General features: G+C 36.9%; 1 non-coding gene across 1 annotated transcript; it reads right to left on the bottom strand.

Annotated features, from left to right (window-relative positions):
* Positions 1-14,770: 14,770 nt before the first annotated feature.
* trnar-ccu lies at positions 14,771-14,843 on the bottom strand. The gene has a single exon. It is a non-coding gene; the product is annotated as a tRNA-Arg (tRNA).
* Between the last annotated feature and the right edge of the window lie 4,542 nt (positions 14,844-19,385).

Genomic DNA, 19,385 nt, shown 5'->3' on the forward strand with positions numbered 1-19,385 from the left:
TGGTATGGTATGGTATGGTATGGTATGGTATGGTATGGTATGGTATGGTATGGTATGGCCTCTGGTACAGCACTGAACAGATTTACACCCTATTTGAAGGACAGCATTTAACTTTACATCAGAGTCTACAAAAACCATGTGACGTTCTGCAAGGGTCAATCTTAGGGCCCCTCCAATTTAATATCTAGAGTCCCCCACACCTCAGCCCCCAACCACATCTCATATCTTAATAAACAACAACATAAGTTACCATAACTATGCAGTCGACACACAGCAATTAAAGAACACTGTCACCAGGCGACTATCTATCACTATCTATCACCAGGCGAGTATCTATCATGCAGCTTCAGTTAATATAGCCAGAAACCACCAATGAGGCTCCAAATCTGGTTGTAGTGATGGTCTCAGACCTGAACCTTCAGAGGCTCATTAAGATAGTAACAATGTAAGCCTTCTATCATCTAGAGCACAGCTCAAAGATGAAAGGACTAATGTATCTGTAAGACCTTGAAAAATAAACAAATGTGTTCATCTTTATTTAAATGAACAGCATCTTCAAAAGTCTGCCTGAGTACTCAATCATACAGCTGTTGTTGATCCCCAATGCTACTGCCCACATCCTCACTAAAAGTAAGAACAATGAGAAAATCACCTCAGTTCTAAAGTTCTTACACCTGTGTCTCAGAGAATACTTTTTAAATACTCCCATTGGTCTATTAATCAGTTTGGCTTCAAAACACATTCCAGATTTGCTGTGCAAGAATCAAATATGGAAAAAGCAGCTTTTAGTTCTTATGCTTCACTAATCTAGAATAAACTCCCAGAAAACTGTAAAAGCAATTAAATTATTATTAAGATAAACATAAAATAGATGGCTCAATAAACATTAATATTAATATAAACTTGATTAAAGTTTCCTTTTAATCAATGTTTCATAATTCTCTTTATATAATCAATGTACCAAACTTATAACTTTTATTCTGTTTTATAATATGTGTTACATTTATGCCACTGTATTGTACTTTGTCTTTTTTCATGTACAGCATTAAATTGTCTTGCTACTGAAATGTGCTTTATAGATAAACTTAACTTACTGCCTTCCCATGTATTTGGTGGTTTGGATAATCTCCTGTTTTGACATCACTACAGTCAGACAATGTTTTTTTGAAAAACTGTCTAAGCTTACCCCTTAAAATATTAACATTGTCTATTTATCTTAAACCTAGATTTAGCTGAAGAAAAAAACTTTTCATGATCTTTTTTTTTTTTTACATCAATGCTGATTTGTATCTGATTCTATTTAGTCAAAACCTTTATAATGACCAAAAATAATTTGTAAGCCTGTTCTTTTTGTCATTAAACACCTAACATGCGGATATGTCTGCTATAAGAAGGTAGTTTTGTCATTGTGGATAATAATCAGCATTTCCACTGGTTTTCTGATTTCTAATCAGAATACATTTAGGTTGCATTTGATGTCTGCCTGATGTGTAACTTTTGAGATAAGTGGAATGCAGTTTTATTGTTCACATAAGCAGTCATTCTGCAGTTGTATCTCCATATAAAGCTGCTCTCTTCCACTTAATGAACTCATTATCACAGATAAGGTCACTAATGTTGGATCTGTAGACAAGCCAAGACACCTGGGGGATTGCTGTGAACTGATGGGGTTAACATACAAGAGTACACTAAGAAGAGCCAAAGCCATGAGGCACACTCCTCCACACAGCTTTGTTTATTTTTCTTCGAAATCCATGGTCACTGCTGAAGAGAACAAAACAAAAAACAAAAAAAACAATAACAAAGGATATTATGCAAAGATTTCTAAATAAAGACCCTCGCTAATTACCACACATTGAATCAGCCAAAACAGGCAGGAACAGGACCAGATAATGATGATAAGGCCTGCATACACACATAGCTTTCGGTGTCACTTGGTTGGAGCGTTAGATTGCACACCATATTTGCACCCCCAACACTTCTCTGATCACGACAGTGCGGGTGTCTTGACAACAGCAGCTAAGAGAGAGGTGTGGAAGCTGCAGGGTGGGAGCGGGACCTTAAATCGCAGCTATATCCTCCTCGGTTGGGAATGCGTGCAACGTGACGAACATACAGCACATTGTTAATAGGGAGCGTTTCAGGCTGAAGAGGAGGCTGTAATGATGTGGGCCAAAGGAACACAAGTAAAGATCAGAGGGGAGAGTGTTAGAGTGGATGAGCCTGCAGAGATAGCCAGGAGGGGAAAAACAGCTGAAAGAAGCGCATTGGAGATTTTTTGATGTTCTCTTTTAGTCCAAAGATCTAATTACAGACTTTAATTGGTGCATATGGTTGAACATGTCTTTGTTTATGACTCTGATTTCTTGAGTTTGTATCCAATATTTAAAATCAATACAAACTTGTGATTTTGGGGAATTGTATGCAGAGAGATACAGTGGCTTGTGGCACATTTACTCACAAGAGTACATTTCACTTTATTAGAACTAATTATCCTTTGTTTCCTGCAGCCAGTGTGGAGCAGTTAAATGTTTACAAGATTACCACATCACCACCAAATGGTTTGCATGGGACTGTAGTGCAGACCAAGTGCAGCTTTTCCATTTTGTTTTCTGACTCTTGTAAAAAAAAAATTATAATAAAAAAGCAGTGGGTTGCACTACACAGACAACATTAGATTATATTTTACACACAGACAAGGAGATCTGAGCATTGATTGAAGAAACAGTTTAGTCAGTTATGGTGTCTCTGGAGAAGCTGGAGAGATCCTCAGCTCAGGTAATAAGAGAGTAAATGACCAAAGAAATTTGTGAGAATTATATTTTGAAGCAATTTTGGGAAAAACCGAACGGTGGAGGAAATTATCTGGACAGATGAGACCAAAACATAGCTTTTATTTCTTAATGTAATATAGTTGTGGCTGAAAAAATATCCCTCTGAACATACCAACTTCCAGTAAAACATGGCGGTGGCAGTATCATACCCAGACAGGTAAGGCGGAAGTTGAAAACTTGTATTAGGGTGTTGGATCACTTGATACCTCTTTAACCCTCTTAATTTAAATCCAACAGTGTTAGAATAACACTATATAATAATATTAAAGTTAAGACCTAAATTAACCCAGGAGACCTAAATAAATGTCTCTATATATGGAGACATTTCCCAAAGAATCATAAAAAAAATATCTGTTTATAAAAATGCTCATTTTATTCTGTTATAAAGAATCTCCAAAATACATTGAACATTTTTAAGGAGGATGAATGCTTTAGCAAGGTCATCTTAAGTGACAGATAATTAGCAAAAAGAGTATTGAGATCATTTAAAAGTATTCCTGTGCAGTTTTAATGCCATTTAAACATTCATATATAAAGATTGATTACATAATATGACAATGTTATCTCTTATATGAATCCTCCTAATTACAAGAACCAGCATATGGATTTTTTTGTTCCTGAAAGTGTAATTTTTATTGTCCGAAAATAGATTAGAATATTCCTCCACAGACGTGTTACAGCAAGTTTTGCTGCCTCCAGGTGTCTAGAAAAAATTTAATTGGTCCATTTTCTGTGGTCATAATGGCTTTGGACAAATATTTGAGGTAATAAAGCCACAAGAGGAGATTAAGGCAGGATATAAAGCAAGCAAGTTTAATACTCTTGTGAACTATTCCAAAGTATGCAGTTGGATGATTTACAGACCAACTAGCCTGATATTTCGCATCACTCCTGGATTGAGCATGATCTTTGTGTGGTGTGTGTGTGTGTTTTGCAATAGGAGAGGCTGCAGCATTTGGACTGGAAGCACTGAGCTCAGCACATCAGGAGGTAAAAACAGACTAATTAAAGCTGCTGTGTGCCACATGTCAGGGATGACCTGCACTGTGTGTAAATGAAAGCAGATTTGCCACAGCATCCACGCTTAGATTTGCCAAATTAGAGTTAGAATAAAGATCTAAACCATGTGCATGTTTTGGCTCAGGTTGTTTGTTTGGCTGCCTTTTTTATGATCTTTATACATTATGCTCATTAGATGTCTTCCTATGTATATGATGTGTAAATGCCAGTGTTCACATTCTGTTTGAAAATAGTTTTTTTTCAAGAGGGGGCTTCTTTGCGCCAATATTCAGGACAAAAAGGTTTATCTTCTCCAAACCAAACTCTATTACTTCAAACACTACAATCCACAACAGCTTGTTTTCAGCCTAATTCTCAGTATCAGTGTGTCAAAGTCGCAGCTAAGAAAATAATTATTCCGTTGAATCATTGTGCTGCATCCCTGATTTTCTTCCCAGTTTTGTTTTACTTCTAACTCTGTAACCTCAGCTGAACTCACAATGCACTGTAAAAGTATTCACACCTATTTTGATTAATAAATATTGTATAAATATTATTGCCTCAACAACTACTGATAAATTATAAACGCAGACTGCATTTCTTTTTTTGTGAAGGAGCAAAACAAGTTATTGTGCAACTAAAGTAAATAGAAAGTTCTCAACATATTTATCAAATTAACATCTAAAAACTGCAGCATGGTTCTTTTTTAGTCCACTTTATACTGACATATGTTCACTAAAACCAGCAGAGCTACTCAGATTTACCCAATCAGAGGTCTACACAGGTTCAAGTCATTTGCAGACTAACAAGTTTATATCCTGGGTTATCTATCCATCCATCCATTACGTTTAAATGCACATGGTTACTCTAGATCAGCCATTCTGTATCTTTTAGATGCATCTCTTCTCTAACACACCCAAGTCTAAAGACTCAATGCCGTCATTCAGCTCAGCAGAGGCAAGGTAACGAGCCACTCATTTGATTCAGGTGTGTTAAAAAGGGGTCCATCAAACAGTTGCAGGATAGTAGCACTTGAGGACTGGACTTGAACACCCCCACTCTAGATTTCATTTAAAGGAATTAGATTGAAGGGAACTCAATACAAAGTAAAGCTGATTCCATAACAAGCATGTGTTATTTCCCTTCTACTTCAAACTTTTTTCTCCACATAAAATCCCCAATAAAAGACACAGGGGTTATGAAGTTACAACAAGTAATACATTTAAGGGGCTATAAATATTTTTACAATGCACTGCAGTCAAACAGTAACTTACTACTAATTATTAGCTTGTTCCTATCCTTTTAAAGAATGATATTCAAAGCAAACTTGTAAACTTAACATAAGTCTCAGAGGGAAAATATACCTAATTGGTCTGAGAATCTAAAGCTATCGTGTTTGCTAGCTGCGGCCATATTGACTTGAGAAAGTTTAATAAAAGAGTTCAAAGCCTTCAGAAATCAATTCAGTCTCATGAAAATGCCTAAAAATTAAGAACCTGTACTGCTTATCCATTTTTATGCATTCTTTATCCCACTGATATCACATGGGAGCCAATACTTATCAGAGCTGTCATCAGGCGTGAGGGAGGCTACACCCAGAAACAAGCAGGAGTGTAATGCAGCACAAAGTTTATGTTTAAACCAGGATATCCAGGATGAAATGTCTGGTCGTATAATTTTGTACCTAAAACAACATCTAAATTTGCAATGGTGCAACATGGAAATGCCAACGAAAGATCAGTCATCATAAAACCAGAAACAATGTTAGAATTTGAATAACCAGCTCATTTGTGCAGGAAAACTTTGGAATTATAGAAAAAGGCTGGAGGCTGCTGTAAGAGTCGTTGTCTTTTGGGCAAATGTTGCTGCAGTTTGAACTTTCGTCAAATGTATTCTTTTCTTTTTCTTTTTTTTTTTTTTTTTAAACAGAGTCCTGCCTGGCAATGTGGCAATAAGAATAATTGTTTGATGCCAATAAGAGCCCCACAGATTTTACTTTCACAAGTGGAGCAGTAGGGCTATTGCCATAGTGTTCCGCTTGTTTCATGCATATAAATTGCTTCATATAATTATGCAGGGAGTTTTACAGATTATATGGACACTGCAATGTAAATAGAACAGAAGTGGAAAAACAGGAAAAAAAAGGAGAAAAGATGAAAGAAAGAGGAGATAGAAGGGAGATAATGTCAAATGTATTCTTGCCAAACATCAATGTTTCGTCAGGCAAAGCACTTTATTCTAAATTATCTATTGGTCTATGTATCATTGTATGACTTTGAGCACATTTCTGAGAGTGACTGGATGAGTATGACTAGAATGTAAAGCACATGAAGGGACTGATCTACTAAAGGTTGCATGTATAAAAGCACTTGCAAAATTTGCACTAGTAAAGCTCTTCTACTGAGTGGATCATTGTGTCACTTAAATAATTGAAATAGCAGGCCTTTTCCATTTTGCATGTTTGCCTTTATGGCTATGAAGAACATATGCTGATCATCAGAAGGTCTAACATACTGAGAGAAGGAAATATGAATTTCATTATTTACTAATTGCAATGTGGTATATCAAACCTGAAAGGGATTGTAATTTTCATGTATGTTAAAGGAGTTGCAAACGCACAAACAGAAATGTTTGCAGTTATTTTGCAAAGATGTAAAGGTTTAATGAGAGGTGACAAAAAATTTTATTTGTCTTTTCTAAACATATAAAATCAGAAATTGAAATAAAAGAGAAATCTTTTATCCAAGGAATTAGTTTTTAATTTCCATGATTACCTAATAGATTTGGTTCAACACCAATAGAAAAGCTCTTCAGGTCCAGAAAGGGCAGAGCAGATCAGTTCTATAATAATCATTTTTACATACACATTGTTATAGTTTTTAAAAAGAGGCTTCAATAGTGGGAATTCGTTCCATTTTTAAGACATTTGGACACCTATCCAGGAGTATTTAGTTCTCAAGCGACTAGTATTTAGTCGCTTGAGATTGACAAATACTCCTTTATAGGTGTCAAAACTTCAAAAAAACTTAGTGGGAGTCCCACTGCTTTCCAATTTAAGCCTGTTTGTGGTACCCATGACCCAAATATCTGGGAATTTACACAGTTATTGTTACAGTTTCACATTAAGTGGACCAAGAAAGGAATCAGCTTTAGTGTCATGTTCATAAATAAAACAAAAAAACCCAACAACATTAAAATGAACCAGAGAAAAATGTGCCATCTTTGAACCTGTGAAGGAGAATCCATCCATCCATCCATCCATCCATCCATCCATCCATCCATCCATCCATCCATCCATCCATATTCTGTTACCCCAAGTGGGGAGGGGCGAGGGTGCTGGTGCCTATCTCCTGCTGTCTACGGGCGAGAGGCGGGGTACATCCTGGACAGGTGACAGTCCATCGCAGGGCAAGTATAGGAGTAACAGTAAAGGAGAATGCAGAGGTGAAAAGAAATAAAAAGAGATACCTCATACATGGTTAAAAGCATCTGTGTGCATTTATTTTTGCACCAATGTAATGCACATGGATTTCGTATTGTCTAAATGTTATTTTTTTGCCCATCTTGGTTTGCAAAGCGGGGTTCAAGGCATGTCACATGATTTCAACAATTTACTCTTTACAAAATAATACCTTATCTGCAAATCACAGTATGAGATTTATGTTTTCATCGAAACTTTATAAGAAAAGGGGCCAAATAGTAATTAATATACATAATCTTGATTTATGTTATATAATTCATAAATACATCCTCATAAAAAAATACATCTAAAGACCAACGTATCATTTTATCTAGAGCATGAAGCTTTAGTTCTCACCACACAGGTTATGGAAAGCAAAAACAGCGGTTGATTTAAGCTTAAACTGTTTACCTTATGTTTTTGTTTTTATGTCTCCAGTTAAACTGAACAATATGTACTACTCTACAGTACTGGTACTGGTACTATTTGTTAATCCTTAAATCCTTTAAATCCTTAAATAAATATCGTCAGTCTAAATCTAATCTTACACTCCCCTTTTCCCAAGTTTAGCAAGTACACACTAAAAGAATAAATTAATAATAAAAAGACCAACCATGAATTTCCTGTGAAGTTTTAAAGCCCCAACTTGTTTTCCCTGAAAATGTTTCTTGTTATAAAAAGCTTAATCTTTATCTTAGCTGACCATAAAAATAAAAAAATCCTCTCCTCAAGTTGTCAATTTCTTCCAATAGAGATAAGAGTCAAGTTTAAACTTGTCCATTTCTTACAGAGATGCCTCTTATGGCTGTGCATTTGGTGCAAATGTATAATCATGGCAATACCACAGTGTCAAGTATTTAAATTGAATAGAGCTGTTGGGAAAGCAATGACTGTTGGCAGACTAAATGTAACAGCAGACCAACACATGGCATTGGTCAAATGCTTACAGGAAGCACTAATTAGATGGCGAGGAAAGAACACAGACATATCACAGATCACAATATTTATTAATATTGCCATTGTAAAATTCTAAATATTGTGCAGAACTACTGCCGGGTTGTTTCTGAACATCCCAAGAATAATCCTGCACCTTTAAAGAATAAAGGTCTGATTTCTGGTTATTTGTTAAATAATCAGTTTTAGCAAACAGCAGAGCAGGTGTCATTCTGTTGTATTGTCCAGATATAATTAAGTGGGACCTCAATCGATTATAATGTGAGACCCCATTAAAACAGAGTTAGAATACAAAAATAAACTCATCTCTTCAACAAAGTGCTCCATTGTAACCAGCAGGGGGGAAACATCAGCCATTTAAAGACATAGTGGTTGGTGTAGAGTCAAATTAAGCTATGACAAAATACAAATAAAATTACAGAGCTATTAACCTTTCAGCTGGTTTGTCATCAGAAAAAAAATAACATTCTGTCTATGTGATTTGATTGAATTGTCTCGCTAAAGTACCATAAGATGACAGGTGTTGTGAGAGGCCTCTATGTAAATTAATTAAACTTGTTAACACAATGTTTATTTTTATTATTGACACCTTCCACATACATTCTCAGAAAAAGAAAACAAAACCTTAAAATAACAAAACAACAAGTAGCTTGTTCTAATAATTATAATTTGAAGATATCTGCTGTTTTACTTGTGTGAGTAATTAATTATTTTTATGAGACAACACAGATACAAACAAATGCATTAGTATTCTATTGAAATGTGCCTTTTTTCTGCTTTTCATTTATTTNCATCCATCCATCCATCCATCCATCCATCCATCCATCCATCCATCCATCCATATTCTGTCACCCCAAGTGGGGAGGGGCGAGGGTGCTGGTGCCTATCTCCTGCTGTCTACGGGCGAGAGGCGGGGTACATCCTGGACAGGTGACAGTCCATCGCAGGGCAAGTATAGGAGTAACAGTAAAGGAGAATGCAGAGGTGAAAAGAAATAAAAAGAGATACCTCATACATGGTTAAAAGCATCTGTGTGCATTTATTTTTGCACCAATGTAATGCACATGGATTTCGTATTGTCTAAATGTTATTTTTTTGCCCATCTTGGTTTGCAAAGCGGGGTTCAAGGCATGTCACATGATTTCAACAATTTACTCTTTACAAAATAATACCTTATCTGCAAATCACAGTATGAGATTTATGTTTTCATCGAAACTTTATAAGAAAAGGGGCCAAATAGTAATTAATATACATAATCTTGATTTATGTTATATAATTCATAAATACATCCTCATAAAAAAATACATCTAAAGACCAACGTATCATTTTATCTAGAGCATGAAGCTTTAGTTCTCACCACACAGGTTATGGAAAGCAAAAACAGCGGTTGATTTAAGCTTAAACTGTTTACCTTATGTTTTTGTTTTAATGTCTCCAGTTAAACTGAACAATATGTACTACTCTAAAGTACTGGTACTGGTACTATTTGTTAATCCTTAAATCCTTTAAATCCTTAAATAAATATCGTCAGTCTAAATCTAATCTTACACTCCCCTTTTCCCAAGTTTAGCAAGTACACACTAAAAGAATAAAAATAATAATAAAAAGACCAACCATGAATTTCCTGTAAAGTTTTAAAGCCCCAACTTGTTTTCCCTGAAAATGTTTGCATTTGGTGCAAATGTAAAATCATGGCAATACCACAGTGTCAAGTATCTAAATTGAAAAGAGCTGTTGGGAATGCAATGAATGTTGGCAGACTAAGTGTAACAGCAGACCAACACATGGCATTGGTCAAATGCTTACAGGAAGCACTAATTAGATGGCGAGGAAAGAACACAGACATACAGTATCACAGATGTTATCAAGATCACAATATTTATTAATATTGCCATTGTAAAATTCTAAATATTGTGCAGAACTACTGCCGGGTTGTTTCTGAACATCCCAAGAATAATCCTGCACCTTTAAAGAATAAAGGTCTGATTTCTGGTTATTTGTTAAATAATCAGTTTTAGCAAACAGCAGAGCAGGTGTCATTCTGTTGTATTGTCCAGATATAATTAAGTGGGACCTCAATCGATTATAATGTGAGACCCCATTAAAACAGAGTTAGAATACAAAAATAAACTCATCTCTTCAACAAAGTGCTCCATTGTAACCAGCAGGGGGGAAACATCAGCCTGTCTATGTGATTTGATTGAATTGTCTCTCTAAAGTACCATAAGATGACAGGTGTTGTGAGAGGCCTCTATGTAAATTAATTAAACTTGTTAACACAATGTTTATTTATATTATTGACACCTACAGTACCACATATATTCTCAGAAACGGAAAACAAAAATGTAAAATAACAAAACAACAAGTAGCTTGTTCTAATCATTATAATTTGAAGAAATTTGCTAGTTTACTTGTGTGAGTAATTAATTATTTTTATGAGACAACACAGATACAAACAAATGCATTAGTATTCTATTGAAATGTGCCTTTTTTCTGCTTTTCATTTATTTATTTTTTGTGTTCTTATCCTGATCTATGGACTATAGAAATGATAATATCAAGCTGCAGTGAAAAGTGTTTATCTCTGACTAGAACATGTCTAATAATGTGCTAAAAAAATATTATGAAAAGTGACATGTACTTGCAGACAAAGAGCTAAACATCTTGTGTAGATAAACACAAAGAGACTGTTCTGCAGTCCTAAATATCTCCACTTGTCAGAAAACATTTTGTTTTAATGCACTATTAAACTATCCAGTTTTGAAAATCCTTGATGTCACTGAATTCTTTTATAAGCTAATTTCAAATTGCCATGCTTCTTTAAGTATGGGAAATAACACTGCCTCTGTTCTTCCCTCATTGATGTGACTCCCCATTTCCTCACCCTAAATTACTAAATATTCTGAGGCCAAGACAGTTTGACAAGGGCACCCCTATATTCTAGCTCAGAATAAGAGGACCCAATATTTGAGGCAGGCAATACTGTTTAACTGTTGTGATTAAAAGTTTATTTAAGACTTAGCAGTAGAAAACAACATGGCTATCTAAGGCAGGAACCTCTGCAGGAGGAGACAGCAGGTTAGTGTCCACATCTGTCTGGCGCAGGAGGATAAAGAATGTGTGAGTCACTATCCTGGTCTTAAAGCTCAGTCCGCACTCAGAAGATGAGGTTGGTTCCAGCCGGTCGATTGTCTGCACGACGCGGCGGGCACCACCCAGAGAGTCTCAGACAGTCCCAGAGGTCAGGGGACAGGCAGGAGATCAGAACCAAGCAGACGAAGGCAGGATAATTCAAAGGCCGAATCCAAAGCCGGTGTAGAGGACATGCCTAGGAGTCAGGATCAAAAGATCAGAGATCCAAAGTGGTACAGAAGGGAAATCCAGGATGGTGTCAGAAAAGTCAGCTGCAGGTTCGGTAAACAGACGGAATCCAGCAGAAGACTGAGGACATGTCAGGCAAACAGATCAGAATGGAGACAGGCAGGCTGAGAGGTTCAGAGGCAGAACTGGTCAGGATCAGGCAATCAGAAACTCTCAGGTACGCTAGAGAACTCTCAACAAAGGCTTGAATAATCTGACACTGATGAGTGGAACAAGGCTGGTTAAATAGGAGCTGAAGCAGGTGGATCAGATGAACAGTAACAACACACTGGGTGGAGCTATGCAGGTGAATTAAATGAGTAATCAGGCTAGTCATCAGTACCAAGATCATGATATTATTTGAGCCTCTTAGTATTATTTAAACTAATTTTGTGTTGAAGAAAATCTATACATTTTAGCTTCAGCTGTTTATCAAACATATGATTTCAACTATTTTAAAGTAGTGGATGTTATCTTTTAATAACTCTGTAATTAGCTAAAACAAATGCTTTCTCTGCTTAAAAATAAAACATATTTCTAGCTTAGTCTTATATTTGAACCACTTATATCTTTCTTCAGATGTATTCATTTTTAATGAATAACACAGCCTCTGTTTTTCCCTCCTTGCTGTGAAATAAGAAGGAAATAAATGTTGCATGAATGGAGCTCCAACAGCAGAGGCTGTCTGAGCATCACAGGAGCAGCCGGTGGTGTCGGATCAGATCTCGCCGCTCCGGATGGAGCAGGTCACCCAGCTGACCGCCACCTTGCAGACTTGTGACATTGTTTTAAAAAGAGACAAATCTCCTAAACAGCCCATAGCCTCTGTATAAGCCAAAAGCAGATGACTCTTCCTGGCGGTGGCACTCTGACTGCTGTCATCGTCTTTTTCATTTACCCTCCTTGCATGTCCTCCAGAGAAAATACTGCAAGAAGGTGGAATGCCAGTTCCCATTAGAAAAGGGATTTCAAAAGCTCCCTGACAGGAACACTAGGGGGAAAAAAAGCTTTGCATAAGCATTTTTTCTTCTCTACTATCACCATGGGTGTGACTGGCAGCAGGTTAAAGCAACCAAAGATTCTAATATGAAGTCTAAGCGGCTTCTATAAAACATACAGTATCTCCTGAATGGTTTATGCACCTCAGCACATCAGGCTGAAATTGATAGACTGACTCAGAGGCTCAATTTGTACCCAAAGAAGAAATGCTGAATGTCTTTTTGATCAGAAGTGTTTGTTTTTCCCATTAATCCATTCAATGCAGTTTTTAAACAAAGAGTGACAGGAACAAGAGAAAACAAGTGTGATGTTTTTGTCTGAATTACAAACCAGCAACGCCCCTGATTGGGAGGAAAAGTAGCAGTTGCTTGGTAACCATGTTTTATGATGCCATTGATGTAATGAAAAATTTAAACTTCCTACCACTGAAATCTTTTCAGGGACCGTAAAATGAGGTATGGATGCTACTCTGAGACATATGGATCAGGGCTGGAAGTGGAATAAAAGCACACAGTGGAGCTACAATGCACAGTAGAGCTGAACACTCTGTTTCTCCATCAGTCAAGATTCTTTTTACTGTAGCACCAGATGGCTGAACAGCTCCAAGCTGCTTTGTTTGCAGCCAGAATTCATAGACAGAAGTTATTGTTTTACTTACAGTTTCTTCAGCTTTTACTCTGCAGTTTGTGAACAAGAAATTCCTCAATACCTGTTTTTTTTATCCGCTTTCGGTAAAACAGTGAACATGACCGATAATGCATCTTGCATAAGGCTGCACATAGTGTCATAACAACATCCTTCTCTACTCCTGAAGTGTTTTAGCAATGTGTGTGTGAGTATGTGTGATGGGTGTGTGGGAACGGGGTGTTGCACCAGAATATTGGTTTTGTTTTTATGTTTTTTTTTTTGGTTTATTTTTTATGGAGAAGTTAAAAGAATGAATCACCATGCTGTATAGAGTTAGAATGGGCAAATCTAGAAAATGTTGGCACTGCATAATAGACCCCCCATTTGCCCATAATAAAGAGGTTGCTTATGGAATATTCCAGGCATTTGTCTTAAAAGCTTCATATGAAAGGATCACATACATCCAATAAAAGAATCCCATAAGTTCCTAAAATGTAAGGGGTGAATATTAAACTACCAGGCAAGTAGTTTTGCTCACAATAACAGGTTATAGAGAAAGTTTTTAAGAATATCCAGCTTTACTCTGGCAATGCTACACCTTAAAACACCATGAAGTAGTAACCTTAACTCAGTATGGGTCATTATTGGATCATCTAATGATGAACCCAAGAAGCATGAACATTTTGATTCATGTATTTCTGATTGATTGTTATTTGTTGGGTTTTTTAAGAACTGCAGTGTGGTGCAGTTTGTAACACTGTTACCTTGCAGCGAGAAGGTCCTTGCTTTGATTCCCAGCCAGTTGTCTTTCTACATGGGTTCTGTATGTTCATCCCATGAATACATAAGTTCTCTCCAGTTACTTTAGCTTTCTCCCGCAGTCCAAAAAAAGGACCATTAAGTTAACTAGTGTATCTAATTTTTTTAGATTAGATTAGATTAGATTCAACTTTATTGTCATTGCACAGGTACAGGTACAAGCCAACAAAGTTCAGTTTAGGTCTAACCAGAAGTGCAATAGCAGCAAGTGCAGGATAAATAATGGTTCTATAAATACAGGACATGGATTCTACTGAATAAGTACAGAGATGAATACCATTATAAACAGAATCTTACTAATAGATTAATATAATATATAGATAACTAGTGTTATGAACTAAATTTACAGTTGGATATATACCGAATATAATATACAGGTGGATATTACTATAAAAAGGATTTTTACAATTATGTACAATAGCATATATACAGATGGGTTTTACTATAAAATGAATAAATAAAGTTTGGACAGAAGCTGTCTAAATTAAAGTGCAGTGGAAGGTAATTGCATATCACAGTTAAAGTACGTCATTGCAGATGTAAATGTAAATAATTGGTGCTGTGAATAAACAGTCGGCAGTGCAAATAAAGGCATTCGGCAGCGCAAATCAATATTCAGTCAAAGTGGGTGGTGCAAAATGCATGTAGACTGTTGTTACAATAGTAACAGTCAGGAGTGCAGGTGAACATTGCCGCCTTGTAAAAAACAAAATTATTTCACCCCAGATGGGACTCGAACCCACAATCCCTGGCTTAGGAGGCCAGTGCCTTATCCATTAGGCCACTGGGGCTATGTAGTTTTCCTTTGGGGGTAAGAGTGTTCAGAATTGCATTCCTCTGTGTTGTCCTATGGTTGACTGGCTCCAGAGTGTATCCTGTCTTTCACCCATAGTCTGCTGGAGATAGGCAGCAGCCCTACCATGACTTTGATGGATAACTGTAAGAGGATGGTTGGAAGTTGTTTGTTGTGTTGTGAGATCGAATGACAACTACGTTTCAAAAAGTCTGTCCCTCTAAAGTCACATCCTGGGAAAGAAACCATAGGAAGTAAACACCTTCTTGGCCTCCTTGAACTTCCAGTCACAATAGGAGAGACCACCAAAATTCTAGCTGTCATCACGTGGTGGATGTTTGGTCCAACGTTTTTGGTGAACTGGCTACATCCCACTCCTTGATGAAGCCTTGAGCTGAAAACCCCACATCCCGTGTTGCCCGTTTGTTGTAACAAATGAGAAGAGTGTAATCTCTGACTAACATAAGATCCACTTCCTTCCTTCCTGGTCGAACCTTTGCCTTCAAGGAGTCTTTCCACTACTGAGCTGGTTATGATCCTTGAACTGGACCATCAAGCTTTAGTTATGCTTTTCCTTCGCTGTCACAGAAAACGACTGAGCGGAGCTGCATCCTGACGGTTTCCTAAAAACTCTGTGAGTGATAACAAGGTAAGATTTTACAAAATCTCTGTGTTACTGTGTTCTGGACCAAATCTGAGTTCTTCTGAGTGGCCGAGGTGAAGAGGGGATGCCACTGTTATGGTGATGACACTCAGCTATATCTGTCTATAAATCCAGATGACACTAACCCATTACATAGACGACTGACATAACTTGTAGACAACTTGTAGATGAATCTTAACTGTCTGCTTCTGAATGCAGACAAAACAGAAGTTATAGTCCTTGGACCAGAGTACTTGAAAAATAAGCTGATTAGTCAGTCACTTCATTTGGATGGACTTAAATTGATCTCAGATAGTAAAGTAAAAAATCTTATTTTTGATCAGGAAGGACCTGTCATTTAAATCCCATACTAAGGATATCCTTCCTATATCTCTGGAATATTGAAAAGATTAGAAATATTTCAGCTACAAACATAATAGGAGGCAAAATGACCACAAGAAGCAGGATTAAGATGAGAGTTAAATCCTTTTTTTCTCTTTGTAACACATGTTGTGGTTCTTTCTTTAGCCAGCTGGGTTGAAGGCTGTTTCTAACTGCTCAGAAACTTCACATTCTTTTTCTGCTCTCCTCTACAGTTAAAGCACATTTGTCTTTGTTTAACTACAAATACTAAACTTCAAACTCTAGATTAGTCTTTCATTAAGATTTAAGGCGCAGCAAAAAGGCTGTTGAAAAGCTTGTGAATTTCTCTGTGTAGTCATAACAGGCAGTTTAAAACTTCACAGAGACCAGCCGAGCAGAATAAGGGCTTCCTAACTTATTTCTGAGTTCCTTGGATTTCTCTCTCTCTCTCTTTTTTATTCTTTCTGTAATTTTAAACTTGCAATTATAACTAACCATGCAGAATAAAGAGTTCGGACAAGTTTTCTAAGTGTGGTGGATTTTCTTCTTTTTTTTTTTCTCTACATGACCACCAACAAACAATGCAAAAAAAGCAGTGAACTTCAGGGTAATTTGATGCTGCGAAGCACTCTAAGCTTCTTATTTGTTTATTAAATGACTCCCTGATCAGTCCCTTCAGGTGAAATGAGCTACCTGAATGTGGGAGAAACAACAAGGCAGGTTGTAGTGGAGAGAGCACCACTTTTCCAGGGAAGAGGAGTTTGCTGGTACAGCACTGACAAAGCAGTGAAGCGCGGCCCAGCCTGAGCGACCTGCCATTGTTCTTGACTCCTCTTGCTCTCTCTCCGGGGGCGAATTCTTTATACATGCCATGTTCTTCTGCCATTACCGTGACCCAATTTCTTTTGAAGACTTTTTTTTTTCTTTAAGTTGCAAAAAGAGCCAAAGCCGGTAGCTTTTAAGAGAAACTGTCCCCTTGAGTTTAACTATGCATGCTGCTGAGTCCGACTCCGAAATGTGCTGTGTTAAGAATTTCTGCTAATACTCCATTTTTTTTTTTTTTTTTTGCCCATGAGGCTACAAGCCTAAGCCATAGGTTCTGAGATGGTGGGTTGTCAAGTGAGGCAGTGAATTAAAACAGACACTTTCTTTCATATTGAAACAGAGCGCCCTGTGAAATAGGAGCAGATGTGCTGTTGCTTCCCAAATTACTGCTCTGATTCTTCATAAAAAGCAAGCATCACACACCCATTCTGTTTTTGACACGACAAGCTAATGTCATACAAATTTAGATGAATACATCACATAATTTTTTGCAAGAAGCTGTTGCCAGTGTGTGGAGTTTAGAGTAATGACATATGCCAGCAAGCTGTCATCAATTCTCCTGTCTTGTTAATCTAAACTGTTGCCCCAGCTCCGGTCCCTGGCACAAGAGATGCCACGCTATAACGTCTCAGTAAATTACTGGCAGAGTTACAACTGAATGGGCCTGTTTGATGTTGACTCCTGGCTTTTGATCAGGGCCATATATTCAGCACATTCAACTGTTGAGGTCGTAAATGATTAGTAGTAAGGTGGGATTTACTAGAACGTAATGAAAGGCGTTGATGGAATAGCTGAGGAGCATAGGGAATGGTATCTGTATTCTGCAATCAGTGATTGCAGAATACAGATAATAAATGAAGGTCATCTAATGCAATAAATGAAGGTCATCTAATGCAGGGAAAAAGTAGGGTCTTGAAAATCATGGCAATGTATGGAATTAAACTGATCAATTTAAATTTTTTTATTTTTTTTTTACAAGTGTGGATAAGAATTTAGAAAGAAAGAAACAGATGTAAAAAAGATTTTATTTTCAGACTTTGCTATTTATAAATATAAATTCCACGTGAAAGTGTTGTATTTATCTCTTGATCATCCATCTATCCATGATGGCCATGAAACCAGTTTATAATCATGTGTTTCAAAGTATACTAAAATATTTGCTTTAACATGAGAAACAATTTTAAATCTGTAAATGATTACTATCAGCAATGAAGAAAGAATGAAATGGCTTAAACGTGATCATAGCATCTGTGATTCAAAGTGCCTTGCGGACATAATTGCTTACAGCTGCATGGAACTGCAAGTAATTTAGTAAGATCAACAAATATATCTTCCGAATACCAGAGTGGAAAGAAAGCTGACAATGTGAAGCACATTAATCACTGTGATTACTGCTTGCTCTCAGTTTGTCAACAGCTGGTATATCCGTCCATTCATCTTCTACCACTTGTCTGTCAGAGTCAAGGGTGGGGCTGGAGCCTATCTCCAGCAGGCTATGGGCAAAGGCAGGGTACACCCATGAAGGCCACTTTATTACAGCTCAATTTGGAGTCACTAACAAACCTGGTAGTTATGTGTTTTGATTGTAGGAGGAACATGCAGATAACCTGAAGAGAACCCAGCCATGAGAGAACATTCAGACTACATGCGGTAAGATCCTTAGCCAGGGTTTAACCCAGGACCGTCTTGCTGCAACCTACAGTGCGACAAATTGTGCCACTTTGCAGCCTGAGCTTGTGTCTTGTAATATGTGTAATATGTGTCTTGTCAGAGAAAGAAATATCTGACTGGCCTATTTACCTATAAGTCTCTGTTGGTTTTAATGTCCAACACAGCTAAAGGTACACCTGTTTAGGAAAAACATGATGAGAACAAAAGCTTTAAATAGCTGATAACACTTTATGTATAAAAGCACATATCGAGCCATTCTCATGTTTCCGTCATTAAGGCTGAAATTTAAGGTCTTAGATAAATAGCTAGAGCAATGTTTGGCCAAAAACAGCTTTGAGGTAATCCACGTTTTATATCAGTCTGTTTTAATCCCATGATACACATGGGACTCAGTACTTGAATGGATAACAGGCAGAGGTGTCATGTAACAAAGTACAAATACTTTGTTACTGTACTTAGGTACACTTTTTATGTATCTATACTTTATTTTTACTCCATTACCTATTTTTCTTCCTACTTCTGACTTTTACTCATTACATTTACACACAAGTATTTGTACTTTCTATTCCTTACTTTTTTCAAACAAACATTACTGGTTACTCTTGGCTTCGGTTTAATGCAAAGGTCACGGATCAGCGGACCGTGGTCCAGATCAGGACCCAACCTGATTTAAAACATTTATAAATTACTGCATGTTGTCTGAGAACAGTGTCTAAACGTCACAACCTCCACATCTTGCAGCGCTTAGACTTATCCATGGAGTTTTAGGAGAGCATGCTCAATATTATAATTAAATTCGTAGGAGCAACACATGCAGAAAAGAACACTTAATTTAATATGACAAATTTAAAAAATCCCCATCAGCATCCGGCATATATGCGTTTTCTGATGGAGATGAGAAATCTGCTTCCTGGTCTGTTGAAGTACCAATAGTTTGCATCCAAACTTTTAAATAAACGGTGCTAGTTTTTTGAAATATAAAATAATTATGCTCTAATTTGTAATTACCGATCTGTTGTTACTATATTTTAATTTGAA

The sequence above is a fragment of the Cyprinodon variegatus genome, unplaced genomic scaffold (genome assembly GCF_000732505.1).
Source record: "Cyprinodon variegatus isolate N-32 unplaced genomic scaffold, C_variegatus-1.0 Scaffold1118, whole genome shotgun sequence".
In the NCBI taxonomy this organism is placed as follows: Eukaryota; Metazoa; Chordata; class Actinopteri; order Cyprinodontiformes; family Cyprinodontidae; genus Cyprinodon; species Cyprinodon variegatus.